The sequence below is a fragment of the Siphateles boraxobius genome, unplaced genomic scaffold (genome assembly GCF_051911475.1).
Source record: "Siphateles boraxobius isolate OS27281-9 unplaced genomic scaffold, OSU_SipBor_1 29, whole genome shotgun sequence".
Taxonomy (NCBI): Eukaryota; Metazoa; Chordata; class Actinopteri; order Cypriniformes; family Leuciscidae; genus Siphateles; species Siphateles boraxobius.
In genome coordinates, this window is record NW_027508908.1 from 20,553,667 (window position 1) to 20,569,622 (window position 15,956).

The 15,956-nt window shown below is 33.8% G+C and overlaps 1 protein-coding gene across 4 annotated transcripts in view; it reads left to right on the forward strand.

The window, feature by feature from the left end:
- Positions 1-504: 504 nt before the first annotated feature.
- igf2bp2b (insulin-like growth factor 2 mRNA binding protein 2b) overlaps positions 505-15,956 on the forward strand; it is an 84,146-nt gene continuing 68,694 nt past the window's right edge. For 2 of the 4 annotated variants that reach the window (XM_077246859.1, XM_077246863.1), the window contains exons 1-2: positions 505-801; positions 1,372-1,413. The gene's annotated coding sequence lies outside the window, so the exon portion shown is untranslated. The remainder of the gene's footprint in view (positions 802-1,371; positions 1,414-15,956) is intronic. The other 2 variants (XM_077246862.1, XM_077246858.1) reach the window with 2 other exon arrangements.

A 15,956-nucleotide genomic window follows, 5' to 3' on the forward strand; every position in this document is an offset into this window, starting at 1 on the left:
GCCTAAATGATTAATGCTCCCATTGCTCCAATTTTGTAATTCTTTTTTTGAATAATTTGCAGCATAATTGTTTTAGTGTTGTTTTGTTTTAATACTCGTATAGTATTGAATGCAAGCTTAGACAAGTTATTAGCCTATAATTGATTAATAGATACTAGAGCTTACACCATTATATCAGCTATCACAATACTGGTGACTTAAAACGAAACAAATATATAATTATTAAATCCACCACAATATGTTTTTTTTTTGTTGCATTATTGCAGTAATCTGTAGCTTAATGACAAAACATTACCCAATCAATACCAAATACAAATCTGACAGTCTTGTAACTGTAAGAAATGATTCATAAATCTTGACCAATTCTGTCAATATCCATAGTGAAGGCAGGGCTATTAAAAGAGCTTAAATCAAACAAAAGCATTCTGGCTTATTCCATTGCTTTAGCTACGAGTTTCAGTTTCATCTATAGTAAAATAGGGGAGGGGCTATGAAGTAAACCATGGTCAAGAAGGACAATAGTTCTGATTGGACAGAGTCCATGTACCATCGGGAAGACAGCCACTCCTCTCACTACCGCGAAACGACGCGAAAATCTTATTAACCACGTGAATATTTAAGAGAACAAGTTCTCTCTACGCTTTTCAGTTAACCGCATTCATGAGAAATGGGTTTATTTTTATTATGAAGGGATGCAATTTGGATATTTCCGCCGGGTGGTGCATTTCACGGATTTCCCGCAGAAATAATTTCCTGTAATATCTTGGCGAATTTATTTGAAAGACCTCACGGGACGAAACGGTACGTTTATGCATTTTCCAAGTTGGTGCAACACCTGAGTATGTTTCTACGAGGTGGATTGTGATTAGGGTCAATGGGGTTGAAGAAAAGAGATGATAATATAGTTCAGGGTGAGGGGTGTGTGATTGCATGGATCCTTTCGGACAAGCTCGCTTATAAACCTGAATTTAGTTAAATTTCGCCTATTCAACAGGCTGTCGATAGTAAGTCACTAAAGTCCTTAAATAACCAACGTTTAAGGTCTAGTTTAATGTAAAAACGTCCAGATGAGCCAGTTTTAAGTGCGAAGGAACAGTTTTTGTTTAGGTTGGCACCCTTGTTTATTTTGCGCCTGCTTTCCCAAAACTATAGGCTAGGAAATGGTCATTTTTGTAACCTTTTCTAAATTTGCTATATATATATATATATATATATATATATATATATATATATATATATATATATATATATATATATATATATATAGACGTGTATGGTTGGTATGCTATAAACCATATTTCGACGTTGGGAAATATAGCCCATGTAATCCTTTTCACGATTTGTAAGTTGTCTGTGCCAATGTTTTCTCAGGGAATAGCTCAGAGGGGCGTTCACGATTTCACAAAACCTAAGGTAAGTTTTTCTTCTGTTGATGGGTTGCCTTATCGGTCCCACTGAGCTTTTAGAGTTGTTTGAATGGTCGTGTGGGCCTAGTCGCACTTGTTTATATCCAAAGTTTTTATGATGTAACTGGAAATGTTGTTTTCGGTGGCTGTTTTGCTCAGTTGATCAAACAATGTGAAAATACACTTTTTTTAATTTAGGGAAAAATATGTAATAATCAGTATTTTCGAATTAGTATAATACATCTACAGACAAAAGCTACGTGTTAAAATAACTCGGGGCTTGACAAAGGTTGTTAAAATGCCACAAAGTCAAACTTCCTGTTTAGGTCGAGTGCCTTTTGTCCATTGTGTCAGCACCCATACACACAAACACACATAGACATAGGCCTACACCATTGGCTGTGAGGGAACCAGGTCTGAACTTAATGTTGTGAGGATTGCGTATTGGAGTTCGTATAGCAGACATTTAGTTAGCCTAATTAATTTCTCTGTTTAATTTGTATTTACGTATTTGTTTTTGTAACTTTCGTCTTGTTGGATTCACATTAGATACATCAGAATACCTGCTGGCTTAAATGTTGAATCAAAATGATAGGTTTTTAAAGTTTGTTATTATTATTATTATTAATGATTCATATTATAATTTGAATCATGTGCATTATCTATGTTTGTTTATAAAGGCACTGTTTATCTACTGTTGTTAAAGGTGTAGAAAAATCAAATATAGCCTATAGTCTTGGGCTGCTTGGTGAGTGCCTGCTTGTTTCTCTACAATACTTTATTCACTACTACAACAGTCATTCTGTTAAAATGATTATCACTGTGACTTTTTAAAAAAATATGGTGTAAAAGATATTGAGCTTACCATTAATTCAAATCATTTGTTTAAACACATGCAGACATGCTTGAATAGCAAAGGTCACTTAACTACATAGAACACAACCACGTGACCAGCTTTACATTCCTCATATGCTATTTTTTAGCATATGTGTTTGCAGATGCCTTTTTCTATACTTAAAAAAAAGGAGCAGGGAAAACCCATTCTCTAACTGGTGGGGATCAAATGGAAAATTGATAAATCTCAAAAACCCATACAAAATTTTCCAGGATCAACATCATTTTGTGGACCCTTTTTTTTTAGCTTTTTTTTTAGTCAGTCCAAAGTGAAAAACCCAAATAAACAAAATCAAAATGTTTTTGCAAGTACTTATGTGTACAGTAACTTGCCACATTTTCGTTCTAGATTAAAGCATTCCATAAGTATGTGAGGGAATTATTAGTTTGTGGCAAGGGATTTTGTGTTTTTTTGTTTGTTTTTTTCAAAAACAATGTGTAACTCAATGTTTTGAGAGTAAAATATTAAACCTCAAATAAATCAAAACTCAAGTTTAAATCAACTAAAAAATATATATATTTGTCAATATTCGTTTAATTACTGAGGGGCCAGTCAGTTTTTCTAAATGATACTATTTAAATTATACTTATTTTATTACGATAATTATTTACATTATTACAAAACATACATAAAATGTTAAACTATATATAATTATAAAAATAAACTACATCAATATTCGGATTTACATTTGTTTGATTACAAACATTTTCAGTTTCTCAAATGTTCAAACTAATATGTTTTACAATGTAAGTTCATGAAGAAAATAATGATTTAAATATTCCAACTAAGCGAAAAGGAAAACACATAAGGTATCAGATAGCAAATTTGATCAATATGTATATATTTGTTGTATAAATTTTTTTCTAGCACTTCAAAATGAGGATTATTTTGTTAACATGAACTAACCATGAGCAATATATTTTTTACAGCATCTAAAATCATTTGTTCATTTTATTTAATAAAAATACAATTGTTCATTGTTTGTTCATGTTAGTTCACAGTGCATTAATGTTTACAAATACAACTTTTGATTTTAATAATGTATTATTAGAAATTAACATTATCTAAGATTAATAAATGCTGTAGAGGTATTGTTTATATTTAGTTCATCTCAACTAAAGTCACCAAATACAACCTTGTTGTAAAGTGTTACCAAATTTTGATTTGTCTGAATATGCACAATACATTTGAAAATTTGCTGCAATATTTTAATTGTGGTGTCTTAAAACATACTACATCAGATTCAAAATGACCTAAGTCCGATTTGTGGATTCATCATGTGTTTATAAATAGTAAACTTATGATAAAACATTTTAACAACAGCTTTGAGAGTCAGTGTCAGCAACATTAGACAGAATCAGTCAATTTTTTATTTAATTTAATAAATAAGAATATTTGATAAATAAAATAATAATTAAGGGAAAAGAACTTTAAAATGTGCAGTTCTAAATTATAATTTAAATTCCATACAAGTGTAAAGATTATTAAAAGGTTGATGACAACGAAATATGTACTTTAGGGTAGTCTTTGTAGTTTTGTGAAGCTGTTTATGATTGTGATGAGAAGAATTTATTATAGGTCTCAATTTCCAAACAATTTTAAAATAAATTTGTTTTTTGGACCTAGTTGAAAAAAACTCTGACCAAATCTTTCTATACATTTTGAAGAATTAAAATACTGTCATTATTTCATAAAGAATTAAAGCCCTTGCACTCTAAAACAGGTGTTTCTGAGTAGATAGGCAGTTTTCTGTGTGTGTTTGTGCTAAAGTGCATTTTCTGTATTACTTTATTGAAATGTCATAGAGAGATACGGTTTGGAGAAAGCGCTACTACAGTCAGTGGAAGTGGGCCAAGCCACCCGACGTGTGTGTGTGTGTGTGTGTGAGTGTGTGTGTGTGTGTGTGTGTGTGTGTGTGTGTGTGTGTGTGTGTGTGTGTGTGTGTGTGTGTGTGTGTGAGTGTGAGTAACCAGAGCTGAGCAGATCGGATGCCGCACTATGAACAGGACTTCAGTTCTGTCACCCTGTGTCATCTGATGCACAGGAATCCTGTCACAGAACACATGTTGAATGTAGGTATCATGATTAGAACAGCAGATGAGATTAAGAAACGTAGAGTAATTTTATATTGGTAACATTAAATAAATGTTATAATACAGGGCTCGACATTGCTTGTCCTTCGGACAAGTAAATCTGTCATTCACTTGTCCGAGTAAAAAAGTTGCTTGTCCGGATTTTTTTTTTCGTGTTAATTTATTCTGAAGCAATATTCTCAACAGTTTTCAATCAGCTTTGATATTTAAATCGGCATATTGTAATATCTGCATCTTTAAAGGGCATTTCCTCCCCCTATCTTATTAAATGTATGCTTCATCTTTCATTTTAAATTCCTAAATTTGATCAATAAATTCAATTATTTAGAATAAGACACTATAGGGCTGTTACCCTAGGTAGGGCTGATCAAATTAAATAATTTACACTGATAAATTACAATTCCATAAAATAATGTTATGAAATTGATTTAAATATACAAATAATATATTATTATTATTATATTATTATACATGAAATCACAGACGTTGAGTGATAAAAATTGTAACTCAAACCTTGTTTTGAAAATGTATAATTACACTGTAACAAGGACAAAAGTAAAACAAATAAATAAAACAAAGTGTAATCATTTTCTTTCTTTCTAATCTTTTTCTTGCTCATCTTGTTAATAACATGCTATAACTTGTTCTTCCTCTGCTACAACACAATTTTCAGAGTAATTGTGATATTTATTTGAACACTCCTGATATTGATTTTTAAAATCCCACTGAGATCTTTATATTAGTGAAGCAGACTTGAATGAAATTCATATAAATACCAGTTGTCTTTTATCTCCCAATAACATGTCTTGGAAAGATGATATTTAAATCCTTCAAGATCAAAGCTCTTTCGTTTTAATTGTGGGGGGCAAAAAATATAACACAGAGCAATACAATGATGACTGAGATATGTACAAATAAACGTTCCTCAACAGCCTGATGAATTATTGATATTCACATTTTAACATATTTTTTCTTAAACATGATGTATGGATAGTCAAGTAATCCGAAGTTGCTTCATTCCAGTAAGTATCTATTTTTAACTATTACTACTAACATTATAAAAATAAAATGTATTCTTACGTTTACTTTATAAAAATTAGAAAAGATTTCACAGCAAAAAGAGATGTGTACAACAATTTAATAAAGTGTAATAAAGTGCACAAAGAAGGAGTTGAGAAACACAAAGTGTCTTCAATAAATCCAAAACAGAAAACTCAGAAAAAACAGGAGAATAACTTAATACAACCATATTAACTGGTCAATACCGGAAAAAGAAAGTTAATGAACAGAGGGTTTAAATACACAGAGATAATTAACGTAACCAGAACAGCGTGCATAACTCAATCAAAAGCCATGGAGACAAGCTAGCAAAGGGAACACAGGCAAACAGGAACAGAACAGAGTGAAAACTAAACTAAAACGGAACAAACACATTAAAAACGGGGGATGTTTTTAGAATTATACTTTTCACAGTTCACTTACTAACAAAGGTATAAACTGTCAGATGTCAGAATGCATGTAATAGATTGTGCACAAGTTTTTCAGAAAAGTGTTGTTAGGGTTAAAAAAAAATTCTTGAATATTCTGTTTAATTAATTAATATGTCATAACAATAAAGTTAAATGGCAGAACAAGGTGAGCGGTGTTCTTGCATTGCCAGTACTTGTGATATGCCTGGACTCGGAAGACACTATCTGAGCTTTGTTACACCAGTAGAAGGAGTACGGGGGTATTTAGAGATTTAGAGATTAAACGAATAACCCATCTTCATTCATCCTTTCACTGTGTCCTTCTCGTTGCGTGAATCCATTAACGGCGCTTGTGTCTGTTTTTAGATATTCTGCAAGGTGTTGATAGTCTATTGGTGTTCACAGTTTCTGTTTCTGTATCCGCGTCTCTTTCTCTTTAAACTCACATGGACTTGATCACATTTAAAGCCTTTGTCCCATACCTATGCTGAGGCAATGCTGATGACTTGGGGATGGTACAGGAGTTGCTATGGTAACCCTATAGCTGGAGAGTGTAGAGGTATAGACAGGTCGGTTGGGCTTTTGTTATGGATTGATGGTGTGAGTGAGTGGAGTCTAAAGCAACACAATAGCCCACTGAGACCAGCTGGCAGGAGAGGGAATTTACTGGGAAAATTTACTGTGATCTATAAGTACTGTGAGAAAGGTTGGGAAGCACAAATAAAGTCGTGCTGTGAAAGTGTAGAGAGGAACACTCCCTGTTTGCTTATAGGTGTTGGCTGATCAACAGGTTTAAGGCACACATGGAAGAGTTGATTATTAAGCTTTATACAAAAGACATTTTCTAACTATACTGTATATATTTATGAAACATTTATTGAAAACTTGTTAATTTATTGTATGCATTAATGTAAAATCTTCTTATGAATTTAAATAAGAATATAAGCTAAAAATAAATATCTGCTGTTACTGTCATATTGTATCCACGGGGCATATGCATAAAGTGTATTAAGCTTCATAACTATTATGTTTAATTTAATTTAATTCCTGCGGTCCTACAGGAGTCATCATTGTTCACAAATCTGACTACACAGAGTGATAGTCTTAATCACAAATAACTTATTGGGCCCCATGAAGTCCATACATTTTTATTTTTCCAAATTCCATTTTATCTATTTAATTCTTTCACAGAAAATTGTTATCATTTTACTGGATTTTGTTGTTTGTGGTTTAATTACATTTTAATAACCAGAAAGGATGTCAAATCAACTGAATAAAAAAAAAACTTGAAAAAATTAATAGGCTAATTTATTAACATTTTAACAAAAACAGTGAAATGTTTAATTTTTTTCAGAAATTCTTTGTTGTCTTTTTTCTGGATTCTGTGATTTAGTTGTATTTGATTTAATACAAAGGCATTATCACAAGTGATGGTTAAACAAAGGAAGGTATAAAACTGACAATTTTTATTTTTGTCAAATTAAATTCAAAAATTCCTTTAATTTTTGGAAAACAGTGCTGCACAAAAGGGTGTAATACACATAGATGTAATATTGTGTGAAATACCTTTTAAAATGTATCTTATTGTTGTAATTATTATTTTATAAACATTCGACTGTACAATAGTAATATACTTTGTATAGTAATGTATTTGAGATACTTTTTATCAAATGAAATGCTGATAAAATCTCAGAGCAGCTCTGAAGATGAAGTCCTTATATAATAAGACTGCAAAAAAACTCCACAACCGTCAAGCGTGCTTGAGAGTATGTGTAGTAGAAAAACCTGCATGACTCTTTCATGCTCACATACCTGGGGTACCCCTTTTCTAACCCGAATTTTTTGGTCATGTGAACGCGTATCGGCATATCCCCATAGTGATTTGTGTTCTGCGCATGTTCTATTCGCAAGGAATCTTGGTCTTTTGAGTAGAGGAACTGCTCGGCGCATACAAAAACCCGCGTGCAGTATACCGGAAGTAAACATGGCGAGACGCAGCACAGCATACATTTGAAGCGAGGTCAGTACCAGCACCAAAGCGCAAACAAAGGCGATCGCTATCTGCCCCGAACTATTCATTATCCGCGTGCTGCTGCTGCTGTTGTTGTTGTCTTTGGATACAGGAAGAAGAATCGGAAATGACGCATATTGCGTCTTAAAGTAGTCCGTACGTCCAGATTCTAACCGTGCGTCGCCGTTTACATCGGGATATTGCAATTCCATGTATACAGGAGTAACTCTCTCTGCTCACGCGTGTAAACGGGTTATTCCTAATGTTTCAGAAACCCAAATAGTGACCATAACCCGAAAATCGGCTGCATGTAAACGTAGTCAATAACAGACTTTTTGATCTATTCATCAAATTTGGCTAAATTCCATAACATTCCATGTTATTCAATAAATTCAATTTTTTATGACTGGATTCCGCAGTTACGTCTGCGTTTTTGAAATAACTCGTATGAGCTCAAGATATCATTTGAAAAAACTTAACAAATTCTTTATTAAACAAACTCACTGAACACATAGCGAATTGACATCTGACTCTTACTGAACTTTAGGTCTTAGCTTTCAGTCATGTCCTACTCAAAATTGGGCAAGTTCTGTTTTTTGCCACAAAAGACACAATCATTAACTGCTTGTGCTGTTCTTATGACATTAAAGCACTAAATGATAAATCAGAAATGTCAAACATATCAAAATAAAATGATTACACATGCACACACTAGGTCAGCTCTTTAGATGCTGAGCTACTGGATATGGATACACACACAGTCTCACACACACACACACACACACACACACACACACACACACACACACACACACACACACACACACACACACACACACACACACACACACTGGGTCAGAGGATGAGGATCAGGTTGTGATGAAGATAATGCTTCTTCAGCCTCTTGTGAATCACGTGATAGTCAGTGTTATATCTATATTTGATACTGATATTATTAAAACACATGAGTGGATTTTTAATTAGTCTCCATTATGGTGCACACTGACATACAAATGGGGAAATCATCTCAGATTGTTTTATCCATAAAAAGCATATAATGTGTGTGTGCATTTGAAATTGTCTACGAATGGCGTACGTGCTGGATTGTCTCTTTTTAACCCCTTCAGGAGGATTGTAGTGAGCTGAGTATAGGTATGTGTGCATATGTTTGGGGGGCAGGGGCTGTAACCACACTTAATAGAGGCCTTGTCTGTGTCTAATAATCCCAGAGTCCTCAGATTAAAGGATGACGTGTCTGCTGGTAGAGCGCTACATGGCTCAGACTCTGGCCACGTTGTGTCCTTCGGAGGGATTCCACCATGCATGAATTGCTTGAGTACGTGGGCTTTGATAAGGCAAGAATGTGGAACACAGAGCGTTGACATCACAAACTGTGGAACTCCGTCTTTTTCACATTTAAGGAGGAATCTTGGTGGTTCAGTAGCAATGAATGAGTGGATGCTCTGGACCCAATCTGTGATTCCTGTATCGATGAAGATCTAGAACTCAGTGCCAACTCTTATGTGGTTCAAAGGCAGTACTATATGACTTAGAAAAAACAAGGAGAGTTGTTGGGTAAACACTTCTCTTATATGACAACATTATCTAAAAAGTTTTCGTCCTGTCACTTTGTCTTCATGATCACTGGACCAGCAGCACAAAGTTGGATAAAGGTATTATATACACTACCATTCATGGTTTTTTAATCTTTATGAAAGAAGTCTCTTGTGCTCAATTAAGGCTGTGTTTATTTGATCAAAAATACAGTAATAATACTGTGACATATTACAATTTAAACTGTTGTGGATTTTAATATAAAATGTAATTTATTCCTAAAATGGCAAAACTGATTTTTCAGCATCATTACTCCAATGTGTAGAGTCACATGATCCTTCGGAAATCCTTCTCATTTCTTAGCTGATAAATGTTCTTCTTCGTCAATGTTGAAAACAGTTTTTCTGCTTAATTGTTTTAGTGGGAACCATGATACACTACTATTCAAAGGTTTGGGGTAAGTAGGGTTTAAAATTTATTCATCAAGGATGCATTAAATTGATCAAAAGTGGGAGTAAAGACATTCATAATGTTACAAAAAATATATATTTCAAATAAATACTGTTCTTTTGAACCTTTTTATTAATCAAAGAATCTATCACGTTTTTGGACCAGCTGTAGTTTGTTTATTATGCGTGCAGGGCAACCACCCATAAGAGCATGACAATAATCTATCCTTGAGCATCCTTGAGGTCATGAACGCATGGACTTTTTTTCATTGAAAGCATATGCTGTAATGTAGATATATTTTTAAGAAGAATGCAGTTTTACAGATGCTAGAAACGTGGCTTTTAAATGAAAGATGGGTATTAAAGAGCACACCCAGGTTCCTAACCGACAACGAAGACTTGACAAAGCAGCCATCAATTGTTAGACAGTATTCTAGGTAAGTATGTGCAGAGGTTTTTGGTCCAATTATTAGAAACACTGTTTTTTCAGAATTAAGTAATAGGACATTTCTAATTCTACAGGAGGTTGCACGTTACTAAGCGACAAAGCGTCCGTTAAAGACGCAATTATTACCAAGTAGTAGGCTATGTCCCAAAGCTTGCATTCTCTTCTGTAGACATGTGCCGGTATTCGGTAATGCGATAAATCGCGGTAATGAATATCCACGATATTGTTATCGCGGACACTTCAAAATACCGTGAAAAATATTAGATCCAAATTTAGATTTTTAGAACGCGCATTAGCTTATTTTCCATCAACCGCTTAATAAAACACTGCGTATATACGGCACAAAACACGTGCACACTCTGATGTAAACAATCCCCACATGTATGAGCACTGTATGCATGCGGCGCAGTGTGCACTCTAGTCTAATGTAAACAATCCTCACATGGAGAAGCATGGCGGAAGGAGGACCACTGCCGACGATTTATCCCTCTTCTAAAAGTCAGGGCTGCCAAAACTCACGCAATCGACACTTTTCACACGCCACACATCCATTTTTTCACGCAGAGAAATATCGCGGAGCAAAGAGGACACTGACACCGACAGACTAGACAGAGCAGGTTACTTTTGATATGAAAAAAATTCTCAGCTCTCAGGTTCTGTCCATTTTGTTACGAAATTCAGACAATAAATACCGTTTTGGCGCTTGTAAATGTGACGTGACAGATGTAGCGCCATCATTTCAAGTAAACCGATCATCTGTTACTTTTTATTTAAAGAGGCATATATACCTTTCGGTAAGTTGTACTATATCATACATAATATGGATCAATCAGTGTATTTCAACCACGGAAAGAGGTCAATAAAACTGCAGGAGAACAATATTGTCACAGAACATTACATTAACCTCAGGAAAGCCATTTAATCACCAGCACGTTAGTTGACTAGAAAAAAAATCTATAGAGTATTTTGCTAAATATGTGCACTATATTACATATTTATTATATTGTTACTTGTGTCATTACATAATTGTTATTATAATGAAAACTGCATTATATTTAATTAATTTTTAACCTTTACTAATACCGGCTCTCTGTATGTTTACAGCATTATGTGAGATATACTTCTTCTTGAGAAAAATTAACATGTAGGTTATCTACTGTAGCCTACCTAATATTTATCCAAATGAGTCAATATTGAATCAAGATTTAAATCAAATCAAGAATTTAACTGAAATCGTGAAAATTGTGTTAAGCAATAATACAAACAGTTGCCTATCAGTCATTGTACCATGTAAACATAGTAACATGTTGTCACTAAACTTAATTCAAATTGTTTAGTTACCAAATGTTTTGACAATCATAATTACACTTATTGTGATGCAAGTTTTTTTTTTTTACATCCCCCCCAATCCATCCGTTTTTCTTGTGCAATTAAAATATCGTGATAATACCGTATACCGTAATTTAAAAAAAATGAATACCGGCACATGCCTGGTCTTCTGCTTCACACTCAAAAGTATGTACTTTTTCTTCTCAAAAACAGTACATACTTTCAAGACATAGTATAAGTAGGCAAATTGGGATGTAGCAAGTGATTTTTTCTTTTCTTTATTTTTTATTAACATTAATGACATAAACAGCAGCAAGTTTATTAGGCTCAGGCTGCTGTCACTTTAAGAGCTTATAGATGGATCCAGTATACTTACACATGTGTTTTCTTTCCCAACTGTTTAAGTTCACTTTAGATCAGAGGAGGTGTTAACTCGCTGTCTGACAGAGGAGAGAGAGCAAGAAAGCATAGCTGGTATCAGTGTATCGATACTGCGGAAAATTTGTATTTTTGACAACACTGGTTCAAACTGTACATTTCCTGGAATTCAAACCCATAAACTTTGCATTGTTATGCTCTACTGTTTGTGCTACAGGAAAGTTCAGAAAATATTTGATATATTATAATTTATATATATTAAATGTTTTAAAGCAAATTTGTGATTAGATCAGTGAGCCACAGGAGATTATATTCAGAATGCTTGTTTAAAGAAAATGGCATTTGCTTGGCAGTAAGTCTTTTAATATTGGCAAAATGGTATTATTCCCCCAACAGTTCTCATTTCCTGTTCTATTCCTTCCTGATATGTCATTATTGTAGTCTGAATCTTCCCATTGTGTGTTAAAAACATCTACAATAAGTAGGCTATTATCCTTACAACTAATAAGTGGCCAACCTGGTCATAAGTGACATATGGGTGGTATTGTCATTTGGCATGGATTTAGCAAAATCACACTGCATCACACTGCTGTCACAGATGTATGCACTCTCTAAAAGTTGATACTAGGGAAATGTCCCCACTGACTCTACACTGAAGTAACAAACGTCAAATTCAATTGTTGGATTACTATGTTAAACCTGCTAGTGTTTGTGGGGGCAGTGTGATATTGGCAGTTGTGTTTCACAACATTGTAATTCCAACATCAATCCCTTAGAACATACAAAATGTTGACGTTTGTAGGGGCAGTGTGAACCAGCTTTTAGATTAAAAGAACAGTGCATCTAAAAATTATGTCACTTACTCCATCTCATGTTGTTCCAAACCTGAATGACTTTGTTTTGTGGAATACAAAATAATATTTTTTTGAATAATGTTGGCACCCAAACAGTTTGATTACCATTGACATCCATTAAATAGACAATATATATATATATATATATATATATATATATATATATATATATATATATATATATATATGTGTGTATATTGAATGAACAACAACAAGAAAACATGTCTCAAAATATCTTCTTTCATTGCATGTTCCACAGAAGAAAGAAAGAAAGAAAACATTAAAAATAAAGGTTATTTATTGGCATTGATGGCTCTATGGAGAAACTTTAACATCCATGGAACATTTTCCATGCACAAAAGGTTTTTACTCTGGAAAAAGGTTCTTAGATTATAAACTGTTCTTCAAACTAAGAAAAAACAAATGGATCTTTTAAGAACTGTTTACTGAAAGGTTTTTTTGGGAACCACAAATGGTTGTTCTGTGGCATCACTGCAACAAGACCCTTTTCGAACCTTTATTTTAAAGGGGAACTGCAGTTTTTTTTAGCTTAACTGAACAGCTTCGGAGTTATTGGAATGGTTATATGACTTTTTTTGGGTTGAATGGTGGCCGTCTTCTGCGATTATCATGAGAACAGTTGTCAATATCTCACATAATTATCAGAACATAAATAAGCCTACACGTTGTATGTAAATAGTGTAAATGAGCGCAATTTGCAAACTATTATGATAAATTGCAATAATTATGTCTAACAACATCATAACAGAAATTGTTACGAAATAATGCCACGTAACTTTAATGATGTCATCTGCCATTTTGTTATGTTTACATTACACTCAAAAAACACAAATTAAATTATACAGTAGGCCTAGGCTATTGGCTATTAACTTGTATATAAACTCTCAAAAGGTGATTTGATCACTTCCGTAGACAAAATAACTTGGCTCTTTAAATAACGATTGTATAGACTACATTGTTATGCTACTACGTGACTACAAGTGACTGTTAAAAATGTTTGTCATTTGAATTTTTCATTCAAGAGATTCATTCAGAAAAGCTGATTCATCCAGTAATGAAACGAGTGAGGTATTTATCATTGAATCATTCATTTAAACCGATTTTAAAAAAATAATTCATTCAAATTAATTAATTTTTAAATAGATTGCAGCAATTGACATTTTGCCAGAACCTCTAGTAAATTACTTATTTTGTTAGTTGTCTGCTCAGAATCTTGAGAGAATCGTTATCTCTATTTAAAACAAAAAAATCATCATTATCAATTCATCCAGTCTTGCAGATCTACAAAATAATATAATCCAAGAATTTCTCACTACAAATGAATTACAACACCTGCTATTTGTCTCAGCTAGCCAAAAATCCTGCTGTGTTGTGTTTTAGAAATAGCTAATGCATTGCGTGTACTCACTTTGTCAAGAATGCTAATTAATTCTGTTTACTCTTAAACACTCATTCCTGCTGTAGAGGACATCAGAATGCTAATACACACAGCACAACTCATAAATAATTGACTGAGCTATGCAGAATGCTAATATGGCTGATTAGCCACTGGGGGCAGCAGGATGCTGTGTTAAAATGGCGCATGTTGAATGTTAATGTGGCTAGCGATGTCCAGCTGTACCTCTCGAATGTGAAGAGAGGTGTAAGAGTGGTTCTATTGCTGGCTCTTTCATATTCAATAAAGAAACAACACCAGGGGTTTCAGAATTAAAACCATGTCGACAGTAAATTATGGTATAAACGCAATAATGCCAAAACACCAATCTTCTTGACACATGCAGACACCGGTGAAATCTTAAGTGGATCCAGGCAGCTTTTTCCCCCTTTCTTTTTTACATAATCAGACTAGCTCTGTAAGAAAAACCTAGTGTGCAGCATACCTACTGACTTCAAGGAAGGCATTCTAACCAACATGTAACTTCATAAGTTTGTTTTCTGGAATTCTCTACATTAGCAGAAGCTCCAAACAGGAAAAGTTAGCATGTGTAGCTAAATTTGGTTCTATATTGTAATTAACATAAAAATACAGAGCACATACAAATATTGGGTCAAATAATACATTTTTAATTACATTGACTTTACTACTTTTCAGTACAGAATGAAATCTAAGGTTATTTAATAAAGACATTTTCTCTCGCTTTGTCTGCCATCTTGAATATATTTTTTCACATCTCCTTTTTCTGCAAAGGATACATGCAATGATGCCTGAAGGCTGATTTAGGGCCCGTCCACACGAAGACGCGTTTCGCTGTATCCGTATACATTTTTTATCGTATTGGCGTTTCGTCCACACGGATCCGGCGTTTTGGGAGAGTGAAACCGCTATTTTTTGAAACCGGGTCCCAAAATGGATAAAGCTGAAAACGACGCCCTTGCGATTTCGTGTGTACGGCCAATCCGTATATTTTGTGAAACGATGATGTCATCACCCAACGTGTCGTCTAGTCAGACACGCTAAATCAGTAGCCATAACAGCAACAACTGCGACTACTTGCTTGAGTTCATGCTTCAGAAGCTACTGAGCCTCTTTTATTTATTTATTTATTTATTTACTATTTAGGCCTACTTTAATGTATTTTTATTTTATTTATTTATATTTCGTTCTTATGCTATGATGCTTGTATTTTGTCTGATTAAGACTTTTCGTATTTTGTAGAGATGGGCATGTCAAGCAAACATAATATTCGACGATCGCTGGGAATTATTTGATTATTATTCAAAAAACGCACCTCTGCCCCTCATGCTCACCGGTGACACGGCGTTCGCTCCGATATTAAATTTCTCTGTACTGTAGGCCTATATGTTTTAGCCATTAAAGTTAGTTTCATATTTATGTTTTAATGATATTTTTTCCATTCCATATATGTTGATTTGGCCCTATATGAAAAGTGAACAGCGTGAGTAAGATGCGCAATATCGAGACACATCATTTTGACCACTTCATTAAGTTTTGTTTTGTATAAAGCCTTTCTTTAAAGTGAATTTCGTTTTGTATAAATTGTATCTTAATTTTAATCAATGTTTCATTAACAAATTGTCTGGAAATATA